Source organism: Galeopterus variegatus, unplaced genomic scaffold, assembly GCF_000696425.1.
Source record: "Galeopterus variegatus unplaced genomic scaffold, G_variegatus-3.0.2 Scaffold75, whole genome shotgun sequence".
Taxonomy (NCBI): domain Eukaryota; kingdom Metazoa; phylum Chordata; class Mammalia; order Dermoptera; family Cynocephalidae; genus Galeopterus; species Galeopterus variegatus.
The window spans coordinates 571,569-590,433 of NW_007726186.1; positions in this window are offsets into that span (position 1 = coordinate 571,569).

Sequence of the window (18,865 nt, forward strand, 5' to 3'; positions counted from 1 at the left end):
TCCCAAGCCACCGAATGGGTCCAAGGAAACGACCCTTTGGAAGAGCTCTGAGCTACTCCCTGTAGTGAAGCCTTACATTCTCCTTGCTAAACTTTACAACTCTGTTGTGATTCTCCAAACCAGCTGGTCTTACAGGGGAAGCTGTAAACTCTAGGAAAAAAAATAACTCCTGCTGTTTCTAAAGTCAAATACTTTGGCCATTAACACACTGAATAGTTCTCCTAATTCATCTCTTTCTATGCCAGAACCTGTCCAGCTCTTGGCCCTGGTTTGGTTTTCGCTGTCATTTACTCGTGTTCTTTCCTACTTACTCCTGTTTTTACCTCACAGAATGCATCCCTGCTTTCCTATATTTTCTTCCTTTCAAGTCTGTTTAGCCTACGCGTCTCCAAGTCACAAAGTCACCAGGTCTCTCTGGGAGGACGCACCTTCTGTCCCTTGTCATAGATGAAGGCTGGGAAACATGACTGCCTTTGGCTGTTGTATGGGAGGAGCTGCGGAAGGAAAGTGTTGCCAAGGCCCTTGTAAAACAAGTGGACGCAAGAAATGTCAATGCTCTTATCTGTTCAGAGAAAGCATGGTACACTCCTTGATAGGTTATTTAACAGATTGTCTCCCAGTAAAACCAAGGTGAATTTGGGATCCTGCAGCAATTTAATAATTCCAGGGGGACTTTGGTATACATAAAGTAAAATAGTTTTGAAGCTTTCCCTTCTTCGGTTTGCCTGCGTGATAGTTCTGAAGCATCATAAACAATAAAAATAAATAAGAAACCTTGGTGGTACTGTAAATGAGGCAGAGGGAGGTTCATGCTCTGCTCTGTAGGAGATCCCAACTCAGCCCTGCCTGGAGGTGAGGTGTGAATATGCTCACTGCTTTCTAGGTTCTATCACCTCTCTGCACCTTTGTGGGTCCTGTGGCTCTGTCAGAAATCTGGCAGTCAAGAGGAGCCACCCAGCAGGTGATAGGCACACCCTACTGGGGAACAGCATAGACCACTCTTCCCCAGTTTGATTAAAAGACTCCCTTCTCTCCCTTGCATCCCCACCACCACCTGTGGCCCACCTGTGGTGGACTAGCATGGTGGATGTGGAGATACCCAGGTCAGACAGGTAGGCAGCCAAGGAGCTTGGCATCAGAGCCACCTGGAAGCAGCATCAACTCTTCAATGTGGTACTGGCTGTAGGTTGGAAGGCCAGTCCCTGCTCAGCTGACTGACCGCAGCCTGCTCTGTATGTCAGCCCTCGGGGTGGTCAGCCCCTCCTTAGAAGCCCTCCGACCTGGTTACCCCATTCCCCCAGCCCCACTGTCTCTGCCAGTCCCCCTGCGCTTCAAAAGAAGGGACTGAAAGCTGTATTTTATTTCCCAGCTCTGTCTTCAGCTCTTGTATCCACAGTATTGTAAATGAAAGTAAAAGGAAGTTAATTTCTAAAAAATTTTATTCATTTTGTGATGTGAGAGATTGGTTACTGGGGCTTCAGGGGCCTCATTAAAAGTCTGTGTGGAACAAAACACTGACTGCCAATCACGTCCACTAGTGGCCTCAGAGAAGCCACTCCCCTTTTCCTGATCTCAGTTTCTCCTTTTGGAAAATGAGGAAATCAAAACATGATTTCTGAGGTTTCTTTCACAGCTAACATCCTGTGGTTTAGCAAATATAAAAATAAATTCTTTAGAAGAAGGCAGTTCCTGAGAAATACAATACCATTTAAAAGAATTAGCAAATTTGTGTATTTTTTAAAAATCAACTCAGATTTAGATACTAAAGTTCCTTCTATCTGAATATTTATATCCAAAGACACAAGTTACATGGTTGCACAGAGAAGTAAAGTCATCACAATATGGAAGATTGATTAATGAACTGATCACTTATGATTTTTTATCCTTCCAGATGTAAGAGTAACACCTATCCACACCTATCACATAAATATTGTTTAAGGTCAGCCTCTTTTGATGGTGACAATGCTTGAATATCTAACACAACATAGACAAAAACCTAACTGGCCACAAAGTGAAAGTATGAATTGTTTTTTTTAAAATGCTACAATGGTCAGCCCTGATTGGGGGGGAAAAAAAAAAAAAAAAAAGATCACATTAGCCAATCATTCTGGAACCATTTGGACAAACCCCTACCTCCAAAAACAATAGCTGAGTCATCCTTTGTCCTGGAAATCAGCATGTGGTTGTCATTATTACCTAGATAATTAATTCTGGTTAATTTCAGTTTATGGTTTTTGGTATTAAGTTCCAATGAAACTTGTTTACCCCATTATTTGTTGTAAATTTTGGTTCCTGTTTTGAGTGGATGTATTTTAAGAGATGGTTCTCCCTGCATCCATCATCAGGAAATGAGAACCTCCTAAGCTTACTGAAGAGGACCGAGAGTGTGCCAACTTAGAGATAGTTGCCGAATACACTCAAAGAAACTGCTTAAACACAGAAGAAACCTGACCTCAGGGGACTTGTTGGAAATCCAGTTTGGATAACAATAGGTATCGTTTATCAGGGCTTACTGTGCTTCACAGTCAGCATACACCATCTCTTTTAATCCTCACAAAAATCTTAAGAGGTAACTACTATTATTGACCCGATTTTACAGGCCAAGAAGCCAGCATAGAGCTGTCCCACAGTCACACATCTACTGCAAAGCTAAGGAAGATACAAACCCAGGCAGTGCAGCTCCAGAGCTGGTGGTGCTTAGATAGATCCATGGCTCTTAATCTACATGGAGCTGTTAGCGCTGAGGCAGCAGCCTGGGTCCTTCTGAAAGTTTCTCAGATGGTACTGCTATGCAGCCAGGAAGGAGACCACTGCCTTAAAGCAGCACTTCTCAGATTCCAATGTGCACGTGAATTCCTGGGAATCATTTAAAGATGCTGACTCTGGTCCAGAGGTGCTGCAAATTCTGTGATTCTATATTTCAAATAAACTCCCAGGAAAAGCTCATGATGCTGATTCATGGTCCACAGTTTGAGGAGCAACTTAGAAGGTCTCTCTCTTTGGGGGTGGTTTTGAAGGGCTGACAAAAGCTCTAGAAGGGGTAACCCCCAACTCATCTGCTAGCTACCTCCCGGAGGCATCATTACAAGGGACCCTTGAAAACTCACCCTCAGCCAGTTTTTCACAAGCAGGTGGCCTCCTTTGTTTCATGGGGCAGGGAAATAAAGGAGAAATTAATCTTTCATAGGCTTGAGCCATGGAAATGCCAACTTGATGTAGGTAGGAGTGGAAAGGAAAATTGCCTCAAGACCCCCTCCCTATCCCTTCTACATGCTGTTGTGGGTTCTATCATCAGCCTGCAGAGCTGTCCATCAGTGCCCAGGACTGCAGAAATCCCATCTGTTCTGGTACTTCAAAGGTAAGCCTCTCCTATCCAAAGGGACCCTGCAGTCATTTGGGTTTCTTCTGGAGCACGGGGCTCTGTACCGCTGGGGAAGGAATAGATGTGCTCCAAGCCCAGAAGAAACCAAAAGCCCCCTGAGATGTGTTGAGACACTCCTTTCCCTAGCTCCCTCCAATCAGTCCTGTCTCCCTGAGGCACACACGTTGCTGTTATTAAATAATTATTATTGTTTAACAGTCACTGAATACATTGTGTACAGAAAGATACAGTCATTACCAGATGGACCTCAAATCTAAATGATACAAATAGACACCAAACAGACACATAGAGAAAGCCTGTGTGCCAGAGAATAACATAAGGCCAGGGGAGACAGGAGTCACCAGGACTGCAAGATGCTTATTGTCATGACGATATCTGCGTACAGATGCAGCTGTGCAGTTTAACTTCAAAGCGGCTGTGAAGAGCGGCATATATTTTTGAAAGCTGGTGAGACAAACCTCAAATGCCGGGAAGCTCAAAGCATTTTGGCTTCTGCCACTTCCAGAGATATGCATGCATGTGTGTGCATGTGTATGTGTGTATTTAAAAGAGAGTGATGGAGAGGCAGCTATCTAAAGGTAATAAGGATAATTCAATATAGGCTTTCATTATGCTGCATTCTATCTGGCACTGGGTCACAATTTTAGCAACTTTGCCATGATGCATGAGCAAGCATTGAAGTCCACTTAGAATATGTCACAGAGAGACCCCAGGAAAGAATGACACTGCACACTATTCCCACTCTAAAAGCTTCTCCAGGTCTTAAGAATGTCCACCTGGATGGGAAGGAGTCTTCTCTCTCCAGAGATTAAACCGTAAATTGTTCATTTGCTTCGCTTCTTGTTTTTGCTGTTTTGTCTTATGAGAGTTGGAAGGCTCCTGAAGCCATAGTTCCTGGCAAGACATGGAAGGTGGACATGCAGTTTGGTGCCTCTGTCTTTTCTGACACCCACCTGGTCTCCCGTCCCCATCTGCCCCTCACCAAATCATTCCCCATGCTCTGCACATGGGATCCCTCCTTTCAGGAAGCAACAGCCCATGTCCAAAGCCATGTAGCTTTATGATAGGGCCCCTTAGCCACACCCAGTGTGATTAGTTTCACCTTCTTAGCACTCCTTCACTCACAAAGAGTGTCCTGGAGCAGAATCTATGACACTGGGACTAGCAGCCCACTGCCCTGAGTCCTCTAAAAGCAGAACATAGAAAACAGAGACATGCCCCAGGCTGCCTTCTGGGAACCTAACAGCATCCCAGGGAAAAGTGAGGGCCTCTGGACTCTCTAGTAGCCCTATAAAAACCAAACATACATTTAAAAAAATCATAACATCTTCTATCCACTGCTACATCCTAAATTCTTATTAAGATGACACTTTGCTCCAAAATGGTTCCAGTTGTCATTTTAAGATATTTCTTTTAGAAACTACTTAAATATCTGATATGCGAAAAAAACCCAAGAAACAACAAAAAAACCCCAAAACATTGAATTAAATTTATCATTGTAATTGGAACTAACATTAAGCAGAGTTTGTCAACAAGGATTATGTAGAAATGTATGTAAATACACAGACTTTTAGTGTACATATACAGCATGTGTTGGATGAAGAGATATATGAAAATATACAACATTTAGCTCCATAAAGCAACAACTTCTAGGCAAAAGAAAAAACACATTGCAGGGTAAATTTTAGAAGATGTTTAAAAAACTTTAGATGAGAGTTGGCTTTATGAAAAACCATTTGCCTCTGTTAGGTCTGATTGTATAATTGGTGTCTTTCCCACCAGACTCACCAGACTGTGAGCTCCACAGTCTGGAGAATGGGGGTGTGTGTCTGTTTTATTCACTATTGCATCCCTAGCTAGCAAACAGTGCAGCACTTGGCACCACAGTAGAGTTCTATAAGCATTTGTTGAACAAACTAAATCATACCTGACTGCTAGAAAAGCCCATTGTTGCATTTTTAAAAAGAAGAAAAAAAAGGGGGAAGAGGCTGTTGCTTTCATATGAATGCATTCAATTGTACCCCTAAGGAAGCATTCCTTTAGCATGACATTCCAGCTCTGGTGGTACATGCAAATCTTAGTCGCAGTGGCTATATTGAGGGCTTACCATATTTCACAGGTTATCTTATTGGATCTGACAACACCTTTTTTTTTTAAGTAGGTAGGAATATCATCATTACCATGCCCATTTTACAGATGAGGACAGTGAGGTTAAATTGTTGCTTGAGGTCACAGAGTCAGCAAGAGGTAGAGCCAGGATTCAAGTCTGGCTCCATAGTCTGGCTCCATACCCTGAATCTATGGGCTGAATTGCTATAGATGTGGTTCTGCAAACCCACACCTGGAAAAGAATACTTTGGCTTCAGATGATAAACAACCTATATGCTTCCCCCAAATCATGTTTCTAATTTTAAACCCAAAGTTGCCAGACTCCCAAATCGGGATGTACTAGAATCAGATTTGAGCTCAGAACATGTGACTTCAGACAAATTACTTACTGTCTTTGAAGGCTGGAAAAAACCCTGTCTTTCAGACGTGAAGTGTGGATACTCTCTAGCCAATGGTAGGCACACAACTAATGACAACTAATGATCACAGTTGTCCCCCGTATATGCAGGTTCCACAATCCAACCAACAGCAGGTAGAGAACATTCAGAAAAAACAACAATTGAAAAAAATGCAAATAAGAAACAATACAGTATAAAAACTATTTTCATAACAAATTTACATTGTGTTAGGTATTATAAAAAACCTAGAGATGATTTAAAGTGTACAGGAGAATGTGCATAGGTTATGTGCAAATACTACACCATTTTATATCAGAGGCTTGAGCATCCATGGATTTTGGTATCAACTGTGGTCCTGGAGCCAATCCCCCCATACACCAAGGGATGACTGCACCAAGTGTGTTTTATGTCATTCTCATAGTGAAGAGAACACTGGGCAAAGCTCGTGTCCAGTCGTGAGTAGGTCCATGTTCATTCCCTCCTTTTACCTTCTTCTGTCTTTTATGCACATTGGGGGAGGAGTGTGGATTTTATGTCCATGTCACCGAGATAAAAGATATTTATCAACAAACAATCACAGTTACAACAGGAAACAGACAAGAACGTGAGATCCATGATCTGCGTAAATGTAGGTAGCAGGGATGTGATAACAGACATGCTGGCAAATATTTTGTGCCTAAAAGCTGGAGAGCTGCAAAACAAACCGTTCCTATTTATAGCTGGAATAGACAGCCTGCAGGCTTGCCATCAAGTGTTCCTCTGCTGCTCAGGATGAATGGGGGTTTCAGACCAAGTTCCAAGTTTTAATGACAATCCACACCAAGTTTTAGATTTAACATTTTGAGGGCCCCTATGTCATGAACTAAATATGTGAAGTTAAAAAAAACAGAATGGAATTTAATTTCCAGAGGGATCAGGACCTTTTGCGAGTAACTAAATACCTAGGGTGCATATCATGCGTACACATGTGCAGGAAAGAGCTTTAAGTATGAGGGCAGATCTGAGGCGTCCTTTAAAAAAAAAGGTAAATACAATTCCGAGAACAAGCAGCCCCTATATTCCTTGAGCTGGAGAGAATTGGGTATACAGGTATGTTTACAAAGCCTGGGCTCACTTAAGAGGTTTTCAAAGATTGAAAAAAGCCTCAAAGGGAAAAATGATACCTCCGACTCCCAACAGCTACCCCTGTCTCCTCCTCCTCCTCTCTCTGCTAATGTGCGTGCACACACACACACACACACACACACACACACTGCACCATCAAGGATTCTGTCCTCAAGGCCACTGGCTCCTGTGGGCGGTCACTCCCCAAAGAATGTGCTCTTTTGGGTTCCCCTGTTAGGAGGCCTCCAGCCCTCTCTCCTGGCCTCTGGCCTGCTTTCTGTTGGTCGTTTTTTTTTTTTTGTTTGTTTGTTTGTTTTTTGCCCTCACTTTCTCTCCATGGAGGCTCTTTCCTGACTTACACTGATAGCCTAAAATCCTACAAATTTGAAGCTGCCACACTGTGTCCATAGGAAACCTGGAATGTATTATTTCATTTATTTTCAAACTACAAAATATTTCCTTGAAAACAATTGTAACAGGAACTTGGCCATGTTTTTAAATGGGAAATAAAGTGGCCAAGGAAAACCTCAATAAAAACTCAAGGAGAGTATACAAATTAGTTTTTATATACATTTTTGTTTCCTTATGAAAACTTGCACCTTTGTAACTTTTTGTAGTAGAACACTGAAAGCCAACAGACACAAATCATGCTGAAATAGCAAGCGAGCCATACAGAAATTACAGAAAGGCCTAGATAATTTAATTTTTAAAAATTTTCCAGGCCGGCCCGGTGGCGCACTTGGTAGAGTGCAGCGCTCCAAGCAAGGCGGCGCTCCCACCGAGGGTTCGGATCCCATATAGAGACTGGTTGAGTGCGGTGCGGGCGTGACACCGAGGGTTCACGATCCCATTACTGGTCATGAAAAAAGACAAAAAGGAAAAAAAAAATTTTCCTTTAAAAATATTTCACTGTTCATTTTTTCAAATTTTCCTTTAAAAAATAATTTACTGTTATGAAAGTGAAAAGACAACTAACAAAATGGGGAAAAAAAACCTACAGATCCTATGTTTGATAAGGGACTAATATCTAGAATGCATAAAGAATTTTTATAACTCAATAACAAAAGACAAATAACCCAATTGAAAAATGGGCAAAGGATTTGAATAGATATTTCTCCAAAGAAGATATACAATAACCAATAAATACCTGAAAAGATGCTCTGTGTCATTAGCCATTGGGGAAATGCAAATCAAAACTGGAGATATACCACTTTATGTCCTCTAAGATGGCTGTAATGAAAATGACTAGCAGTGAGCATGTGGAGAAATCAGAGCCCTCGCACAGTGGTGGTGGGAATATAAAATGGTGCAGCCATTTCAGAAAAATGTTTCAAAGTCCCTCAAAATGTTGAGCATGGAGGGCCGGCCCAGTGGCACACTCGGTAGAGTGCGGCGCTTGGGAGTGCAGCGGCGCTCCCGCCAAGGTTTCGGATCCCATATAGAGACCGGTCCGCTCACTGGTTGAGCGCGGTGCAGGCGCGACACCAAGGGTTGTGATCCTGTTGCCGGTCACGAAAAAAGACAAAAAGGAAAAAAAAAATGTTGAGCATGGAGTTACCACATGACCTATCACCCACCCCTAGCTATATACCCAAGAGAAATGAAATCTACATCCACACAAAAACTTATACACAAATGTCCATAGCAGCATTATTTATAATAGTCAAAAAGTAGAAACAACCCAAGTGTTTATCAACTCATGAATGGGTAAATAAAATGCGGAGTGTAGTGTTTCCATACAATGGAATATTATTCAACCATGAAAAGGAATGAAGTACTGATCAACTACAACGTGGATAAACCCTGAAATCACTATGCCAAGTAAAAAACCAAAAAAACACATATCATCATATAAAGTGTCTAGAACAGGCACATCTTTAAAAACAGAAAGCAGAGTCATGTTTGCCTAGTGCTAGAGGTGGTGAAGAGAGGGGAGTGACCACTAGTCAGTACAAGGCTTCTTCCTGGGGTGATGAAAATGTTCTAAAATTACATCACGGCAGATGGTTGTGCAAGTCTGTGAATGTACTAGCACCATTGAATTGTACACTTTAAATGGGCGAATTTTAGAGTATGTGAATTATACTTCAATAAACTTATTTAAAGTGTAAAATTAGTACCTTGTTAACATTTCTGTCACTCTGCTAAACACCTTTATTTATCATTTTGTTCATAACACACCTTAGTGCACCTGTTTGACTATTTCTATCCCTAATGCTAAAAAATAAAATAAAAATAAAAAATATAGTTGACGTTAACATTTGAAAGAAACAACAACGGTTAGGAGTAAAACTTTCCACTTTTCTTAATATAAGTACTAGGAAATGCCATCATACAAAGAACAGAATTCATTTATTTTGGAGGGCAACAAAGGATGTATATTTCAACGTCTTTCCTGCTGAAGAATGCTAAGCACTTTTTTAAAGAAAGTAATTCTTTTGAGAATTAGAAATACCACCTATGTGTTTTTCCAAAGCTTTGAAATAAACACACTCTAACAATTATTTTGCTGTCTCAGGCACCAACTAAACATCTTAAATGGAGGCTTACTTATGTTATTTCCTAGCCCCCAGGGTCTTGCATGCAGGTGGTGCCTCATAAGTGTTTGTGACAAGAGTCTATGCACAGAGTTAAATGCCATCTGCCACAGAGGATAGTGGTGCTGCTGGTTACACTATTTCTGCTAGACACACAAAGAAAATACTGAATGATTTTCACATATTCTCTCTAAATGTTAGAGAGCCCACATGCTGTTGTGGTCTTTTTGGAGAGTCCAGTTCAACACATGTCCATCCACACAACACTGGAACACCAAGGGCATGGGGCACGTGCTTCCCAGGGAGCAGAGTGAGGAAGGTCGTTCCCATCCTCGTGGCACCTTCAGTCCAAGTGCGGAAGAGAAGATCAGCTGACGTGTGGGTAACGGCACAGAGCAGGGCCTGCCTTCTGTGTGGGGTGGGCTTCCAGGGGAGCTTGGGTTTGATATGGAATTCGGGGAAGGAGAAAAGGCAGCAGAGGGAAGGAGAATTGAAGCGGGGGATGGAGTCTCTCCAGGCAAGAGTAACATCACAAGTAAAACCCGGAGTCTGAAAAGAAAAAGACCAACCTAGGAGAAGAGTCTGGGGGCAGACAGAGATGACTCAGGGAAGCCACAAACCCCATTTTCCAGTGCCACAGGGTGGGTCGCCCTGCTGGAAAGAAAAGAAGAGAGAACCAGGATTGTCTGTGGAATGGAGATTTGGTGAAACTCCACCCAGGAAGTACTCAGGGAAATGGGGATATTGGTTGCCGATTCCCAGGGACTTTCCTCTGCACATGTGTGCTTAGGGGGTAGATGTGACAGCACCTGTATTAGAAAAGGAGCTCCTAAGGATGGCTGATTTACTTCTCCAGTGGTGGTTGTTTCCACTGTGGGCTGGGACCACCTACCAGCAGTAGCTGACATCTGAAGTGCTGCACATGTGCTTGCTGTTGGCTCAGTGGGTTGCAACAAATAATTTATGGAAGTATTTCATCATGGTCCAACGATATTGTTTGGACACTTGGGAAAGACTTGAAAACACAGAAATGGCAGTTGAAATGCAACATACAGCCAGCAACAGAGGCTTGGAGGCTTTAGGCAGCAGTAATTCCATCTTCTAACAATCCCAGGTAGGGCGAGAAAGTTAGTGGGGAGAGGAAAGGTGGCTAACAGCCTCTGTTCCTCCTACCCCTTGGCCAGGGCACCTCCCACATGGCAGATGGGTAGTTTCTGGTAGGTGCCTAGATTGTTGAGTGGGTGGATAGCCTAGTTGGGGTCGAGGTACAAAAGTTCTCAGGAGGAGATTCCCTCTTCCTCATTCATTTATTCATTTATTTATCATTGCATCCCCTGGCATTTCAGGGAACTGTCTGGAGCTTTCCGCAAAATGGTGGGCTAAGGATTTTCTCATCACCACTGACAGGAAGCTGCCTGGGAAGGCTGGAGATGGAGTGGGAGCTGAGAGCACAAGAGGGCATATTGCACAGAAAATGCCTGTTCTTAACTCTTTCTGGGATGCAACTGCTTCTCAGCCGACCGGGTAATTCTGACCCTTTCTGCAAAGCCCTCCTTTTCTAGAGACTTCCTTGGCCTCCCTCTTCCAGGGCCACCAAGATGGCAGCAACTCTCTGTAGCTCTGTGGAAGCTCACCCATCCTCTCTCCTTGCCCTCATCGAGATGCTCCTAAACCCCAGTCTTCCTTGACCAGAGGGCATTATCTTGTCTCTAGCTTCTAGAACTACATCGGCACATGGCAACTTCCCAATAAATGTTTGCTGACTGAAAAACCATCTGTCATTTGTTACCGGATGGTAGTTTCAGATGGAAAAGGTCATCACTGAAGTCTTTTTTTTCTTGCTTTGCCCTCAGTGGGGTCTACCTGCCCAGGGACCAGACCCTTTGGCTTTTGAGATGGAGCAAAGAATAAAAATGTGTCAGGACTTAGGGGGACTCAAAGATCATCTTGTCTAAATTCCTAGTTTTATGAATGAGAAAATAGGACTTTCTAACACCAATCCCAATTTAGCTTTATCTCCTGAGTACTCAGTGCTCTTAGTATGATCTTGTTACCATATGGGAATAGAGAAGGCATGGGATAGGAATGGATCTCTACAGCTGCGTGGAGCAACACACGGATGATTGGCTCTAAAAGCAGACCTTGGTTGTGTCCCAGCCCCTCCGTGGCTTTGAGAAAGGCAAATAAATTTTCAGTCTCAGTCTCCTCATCTAAAAAATGGACAAGAATTCTTGTTTTCATAGTGTTTTTATCACAGGAATATTGTGAAACATTTCATCTGAACGTTCTCTGAAATTTGTAAATGTCTTGTCAATGTTCATTGTTATGTTTGTTGTTATTCTCAATAAACCAATAAAATAAAATGAAGAAAAATAAAGAAATAAAATATATCAGTAAACCCAAGGCTATTTAAGAAGGGAGAAGACGTATTACAGTTTCACTGTGAATTTTATAAATGCTGAAAGATTATAAAGATGGGACACCTGAGGATGCCCAGGATTGTTTGATTTATAAAGACTTCTTAAGAGTGTGGCTGCATTCACACTTGCTCGGAAGTCACCAGGTGCTGGCTGATCTGGTTGCTTAAAAGCCCAGGGCAACGGGCCATGAAACGTTAGGGCCACCCCCTGTGATTCTGAACATGTCTTCTTAGCCCAGGTTCAGAGCTCTGCCTCATCCAAGAGGAAGAGCTGTATCCGTTGCCTCAACACCCACCTGGAAGGATGTGACTTGCATGGATTTATGTCATCAGAGAGCATAGGACACCATCTTCGCAGGTTCTCACATAGTATCAGAAGCTTTTCAAGGATGCATTATACAAATCAGGGTTGCGTTCATGCATAAAATTAAGAAAGTCAAGCAAGTTTAGCCTGCCTCCAAAGGCTACAAAAATGACTCCTTCTGGAAGTGTAGGCCCTTGGGGTTAATCTTTAATCCATTCAAGCTTGACCTTCCAGAACAAGTATAGTCTAAGACAAATGTCTGGGACCAAGGTCCTCTGTGTCTCCCACTCACCATCCTTGGTGGGAGATTTCTGCCCTGTTGTAAAGACAATAGCAAGGCCCTGGTGTGCCATCACCTTGGGTGGCAGATGGGTGAGGAAACAGGAACAGTTGTGCAGTCAAGGCCCCAGGATGCTGATGAGACCCTCTACCCTGTCCTCCCCACTGTTTGAGGAATACATAAACTCACAGGACCCAGGCTCTGCCGCTTGGCACCTGATTTTATATTTTCCCTCATGCATAAAATATACATTATTTTCATGCATGTGTCATTTATAAATTAGCAGGTTCAATGGCTGAGATGTATGATATTTTTTCTGGGTTCATTGGTACAAAAGGAGAACTCTGCTCTTGATTCCTCTGTTTTTTACATAATCATTTAGAATGGATTCCCCCAAACACAAAAGCTATGCATGCTCAGTTCACCAACAGATTTATCTGTTGTTCACTGTGGGCCAAGAGCTGCTCTAGAGAAATAGCTGCACTGGAGAAATAGCAGCAAACTAAAGAGACAAAAATCCCTGCCCTCACTCAGCTTAGATCCTACTGAACTCTAGACACAAAAAATAAAAATCAGGAGAAAAACTGTCAAACATCATCATTAATTTCAACTGCTAACAGGTTTAGAAATGCCCTTCCAGTGCTTTCTTCTTTTAATGTCTTCCTTCTCAAATCTTAATTACCAAAAAAATTGGTAACATATTCTATTCTTTCTACTTTTTTACATATTTGAAAATTTTAATAATAAAAATTTTAAGTCTTGGCAATGCAAGCACCTGAGCCCTCTCCACGTGCGTCACCCTCTCCAGAGAAAAAGTTTTCCCTCCCAGCTTCCTGACTGTTCTTGCAGAGTTATTCTGTGGATATTCAATCACATTTCCATGCCTGCTTGGATTCCTACCTGTGAATCCTAAGAAGATGGGCCTCCTGGAGGTAAATTGCCAGCTCGGCCTCATTCAAGATGATTTGGGGTTGGGGACACAGGGGACTGACAAGCCCATGATGGAAAATGCTTCCCCAGGGTTGGGGCTGCTTCTGCTCCATCAGAACCCAGCCTGTGCGCATGACCTAGGCCAAGGCTGGGAAGAACTGAGCTCTGGCTAGGACGAGCACCTCCCATCACCATCGTACCATCTTGGCACAGAACCACAACCTCTCTGAGCCCCAGTGTTGTCCTTCCAGGTGATGTTCTTCAAGATAACACTCTCTGCCTGGCCTCACAAAGGTCACTGTGGGACAAACTGGCTGGGACAGCATCCTACCTGCAGTGCATTTGTGTGGTAAAAAATGACCCCAGAGCCACGTCCTCCGCTTGGTGGTACATTAGGATCACCTGAGGAGAGTTGATGCCTGGGCCCCACCTGGACCAATTAAATCAGCTTCCTGGAGGAGGAGCCCAGGCAGCAGAAGTCTTAAAGCTCTCCAGGTGGTTCCAACAGGCAGCCAGGCTGTGGACCAGGACTCACTGATCCCAGACAGTATTTCACAGAATCAGTCACGTAGACAGGAATGTCAACTAAGTTGTGGTATGCAAGCTGTTTTTGCAGTTCCAATTTTGAGGTGCATGGTTATCACAAAGATTGTTTCTAAGACCATGGGTATTTAATAAGAGTTTGAAAGGATATCAACCAAAGTTTTCCCAGAGGTGAGAAATAAACCAGTGCTTGTGATTGAGAGTGGGGACGGAACAGGCACCCACTGGGTGCTGGGTATACAGGGATGCTTGTCAAGCTGTACAGTGAAGATTTTTTGCAAGTGTGTTATACTCTGATAAAAACTTTAAAAGTCACACACACACACACCCAGATTGCTGCTAAAAGTTTGGCAGTAGTTACCTCTCAGGTGATTAGGTTTTTTCCTTTGTACTTTACTACATGGTTTGAATATTGTGAGCAGGTATCATTTTACAAAAATATAGAAGTTATTTAAAAGGAAGTCAGTGGAGAAGAAAGTGCACAGGAAGAGAGAGGAGGAGGGCAGAGACATTTTATCACTTATCAGGATAGATTTGCTGGCGTTTCATGCTTATAGTAAAGCAAAGAGTCATGATTTGATTGCTTCTTCTTGCAGACCAATTCCCCAGCAAGTAGTACAGGCAGACTCCTGTAATGGCTTTTGATCTTCTTCTGGAGTTTCCCTCCCAAGTCCTAAGAGCCCACCTTCAGCTCCCAGCCTCCCAGGAATGGTGGCTACCTGGACCTTCTCTGAACCTGAGTGAGGTCTTTGTTCTATGCTAAGCAAGAGCACAGGCATACTCAAACTGGACATTTGTCCAGGGGACGGGGAAAGGGGCTGGGGAAATCTAGGCCCAAGCTCCAACAAGAGAGGTCTATTACGTGTGGAATGACATAATTCCGTTGGATGTATGCTTGAATATCCCAAAATTCAACTGGCTAGACTCACAAATGAGAAATTAATTTTCATTCTTGTACTTTATACTCCTGTCAAAATTTACCTGCTAGGAAGCACCCCAGGCTCTCCCAAGCTGGGGTGGTGGGGGGCCCTTGGGCCTCAGCCATGGCCCCCGACATGTGCAACCAGCTCAGTGATGACCACCGAGCTGCAAGAAGGGCTCCAGGTTCCCAAGCTGGGTGGTGGGGAACAAAAGCCTTTGCCATACCCCCCTGACATCTGCACCCAGCCTGGCAATGACCAAGCTACTACTAGAAGCCCCCTGGTCTCCCCTGTGGGAATGAGGGGGGTACCACAGGCCTCAATCCCACCCTTCCTCCTCCTTCCATCCCATTTCCTTCCCCTTCCCCTCTCTTTTCCCCCTCCCTCCCAACTGCTCTGCAGCAACATCATAGAATGTAAAAAAATAATATTAATAAAAATAAATAATTTTTTTAAAAAAATGTACCTGCTAGACAGAGGGGAGAAGGGAGCGGGTGTTATCAACCCACCAGTGTGACCTGATAGCATGAAAAGCACAAGGATCACCTACTTGTAGAGAAAGTGCCCTGAACAATTTTATTTAACCTCTTACCAGTGATTCTTTTATTATCAATTTGTTGATAGAAGAGAGGAAAGCATAATTATCTGTCTATATATCTTGTATATTAAAAAAATACTTTTTTAGCACACCATTGACCATTGCCCTGTGAACAATGCCAGGTCCCTATTTCAAGGAGTATTATCCACAGTTATGTCAACAGAGGTTATATGCTCTCTGCCCATCCATGTGACTGCCCATGATATTTGAGAAACAGGTGCAAAATCCCCACTATCCAGTCCGAGTATAGCTGTGGGTTTTCCCCACCTCCTTCAGAGTCAGAATTGCATCAGGTGGAAACGGCCCAGGTTCCCATCTCACCAAGCACCTACTCTGAAGGGAGTACAAAGTAGGCAGACAGCAGAGCCTGCAGGATAAGAATTCTCAACTCCCCTCCCCAGCCAAATACCGTCTGAGAAACTGATTCTGTGCAGAAGGAGCTTTCTTTTTATGCATGCTTTCGTTCCTGGGGCTGGGAGTAACAACCCCGCTAGCATCTTACTGTCTCTTCCCTTTCGGGCGGGTGCAGCAGGAACAGGACCCAATGAAGAGAGAACCCGCGTTTGAGGACAGGCTCCGTGTAACCCTGAGCAAGCTCGAGCCCTGAAACCTGTCTGAAATGGGGTAACACGTAGGGATGACGGTTTTCTCTCGGGTCATTGGGAGGATTCCATGAACGGAGACAAACAAAAGTGCTTTGCAGCCAGTAAGCTACCACGCAGCAAGAAACGGTTCTGCTGGTTCTCGCTTCCTGTTTTCACCCCGTCTTCCGTTCTCCTCACAGTCCTGGCCACCATTTTTATGGCACACCTAGCTGAGGGGTGGCCTGGAGTAGGATTTGTGTCACTGGGCTTGGAGGATGAGGGAGAAGGTGTCAATCACTTGTGTTTATATGCTTATCATTTGTTTCATCCCATGAGAATGTCAGCTCTGGGATGACTGTCTGTCCTGTCCACTGTAGTAGCCCAGAAGCTAGGACAGTGCATGGACCCCATTACCAACGTTATCAATTTTATATGAATATTATTGCTGATACTTATAATCACACATTATTGATCATATAATTATATATATATAACTTCGATGATATAATATCACCAACTATATAATAATATGCCATCAATATTATAAATTATAAACCCCCCATCAAGGGGGAGTACCTGGGGCACAGTGGCATGGAGGATCTTGCCCAAAAGAGAACTTTACATCAGCTCCGTGTAATGGGTCACAGCACTTTTGAGACCTGTTGCTGGAACATTCAGACTTCGGGCCTCAGCACGGCATGGTGCCTCAGTGAGGCCCTCGGAGCCTGTCAGTCACTGGGGTTGCTCTCCCCTCACATCTGACTATGCTAGAGTGCCACGTGTTACATATGTGCTCACTGAAACCTTGAAGCTCCTATAGCACCCACTAGGAGACTTTCATTCTCTCATAATATTTCTTTTTTATAACTCCAGAGAAACTTTCTATTCTGCGTGGAATATCCAAAGTCTTACTCTGAAAAAATTCTACTGATCTCAATCCCGTTTCACACAGTTGGATGAATTTTCACTGCTGGGGAAGCTTTTGAAAACTGGGAGTTCTGCAAGCTCCACCAGCAGAGTGAGAGTTATCTCAGGGTTTCTTTCCTCCTGTAGGAAGGTCTGGGAGCCAGCGCATTGGCTGTGGGATGAAAGTGGGAAAGGATTTTACATGCCCGGTGTGTGGTGAGTGCCCATCGTATGTTAGCTGCATGACTAAACACACAGAACCCTAAATTTGTTCTTTCCAAAACCTGGAACTCAATAGGAGGGTTATAGGGAGCATTGGAAACTTGAAGTAGGAAAAATGAAATTGAGGTTCGGCCTTGACTGGGAGTAGCCAGAAGGCTACCTGCTGGAAATCACATGACAGTAGACCCAGGCCAGAGACCGAAAAAAGGAAAAAAAAAAAAAAAAACCCAAAACAACGCTGCCAGCCTAACTAGAGTTTAGGTGTCAATGCATCAGGAATCTGTATATTGTGAATGATCTCTTCTTACTTCTCTTGTCTGTGTCCTTTCTATTTTCTCTTAATTTTTAAGAAAGGTCTTTGTGAAAATGTCCCCATCTTGTTCTGGGTCTTCTAAGGGAAGATGGGCAAGGTCTGGGAGCTGTTGTGAGCCAAAGACAAAGGAGAGAAGGGAACTCTGGCCTCAGAAGGGCTGTGACCACCCAGCACATATCTTTGCAGCTTTTTCACATCCAAGGAAACCTGTCCTCTCTCTTTTGTCCTTACAACTGTTATATGATCAAGGACAGCTGAAGAGAATTTACAGATCCCTAGTGAGGAGGAAAAAACTCAAGGCGAGCCCACCAGAGCAGCTCTCCCTGCCTATGCAAGCAGACAGCCCCTCAACCAGCATTTTCCAAAGCGGATTCTGGGGCTGGGGTTCTTCGAGTTGTGGCAGGCATTTCTCAAATAGAGGGGTTCGTGGTCAAAGCAGAAAAGCAGTTGTTACCACATGACATCTCAGAGCCATTTCTGTGTGTAGTAGGCTGAATGATGGCCCCCAAAAGTACAGGGTCCTACAAGTGAACAGATATGATGTGGATGGGAGGGAGGGGGAAGAGGGATGGGGGAAAGGAGGAACTGGTAAAGGGACACGAAAATCAACTACATTGTATATTGATAAATTAAGGGGAAAAAAAGAACAGTGTAGACACCTCCCCCACCCCACCCCCACACACCAAAGTACAGGGTCCTAAACCCTGGAACTTTGTATGGTAAAAGGGTCTTTGCTGGTGTGATTAATTGAGGATTTTGAGATGGGAGATTATCCTGGATTATCCAGGCAGACCCTGCATGCAGTTACAGGTGTCCTTATAAAGTAGCAGGCTGAAGGAGATTTGACACAGATGAAAGAGGAGGAGGCAATGTGTCCACGGAGGCAGAGATTGGAGTGATGCGGCCACAAGTCCAGGAGTGCCAGCAGCTACCAGAAGCTGGAGAAGGGGAGGAACAGGTTCTCCTGACAGCCTCCAGAGGGAGCACAGCCCCACAGACACCTTGATTTTGATCCAATGATGCTGGCTTCAGACTTTTGGTCTCCAGAACTGTGAGAGAACAAACTTCTGTTGTTTTAAGTCATCAGGTTTGTGGTAAATTGTGACAGCCCCCACAGGAAACTAATATAATATGTTAATTTTTTTTTTTTTTTTTTTTTTTTGTCTTTTGTCTTTTTCCGTGTCCGGCAACGGATCGCAACCCTCAGTGTTGCCCCCGGACCGGACCGGGGACCGGCAACGGGATCGCAACCCTCGGCATTGCCCCCGCGCCTTGCTCAGCAGCCAGTGAGCGGGAACCGGTCTGTATGTGGGATC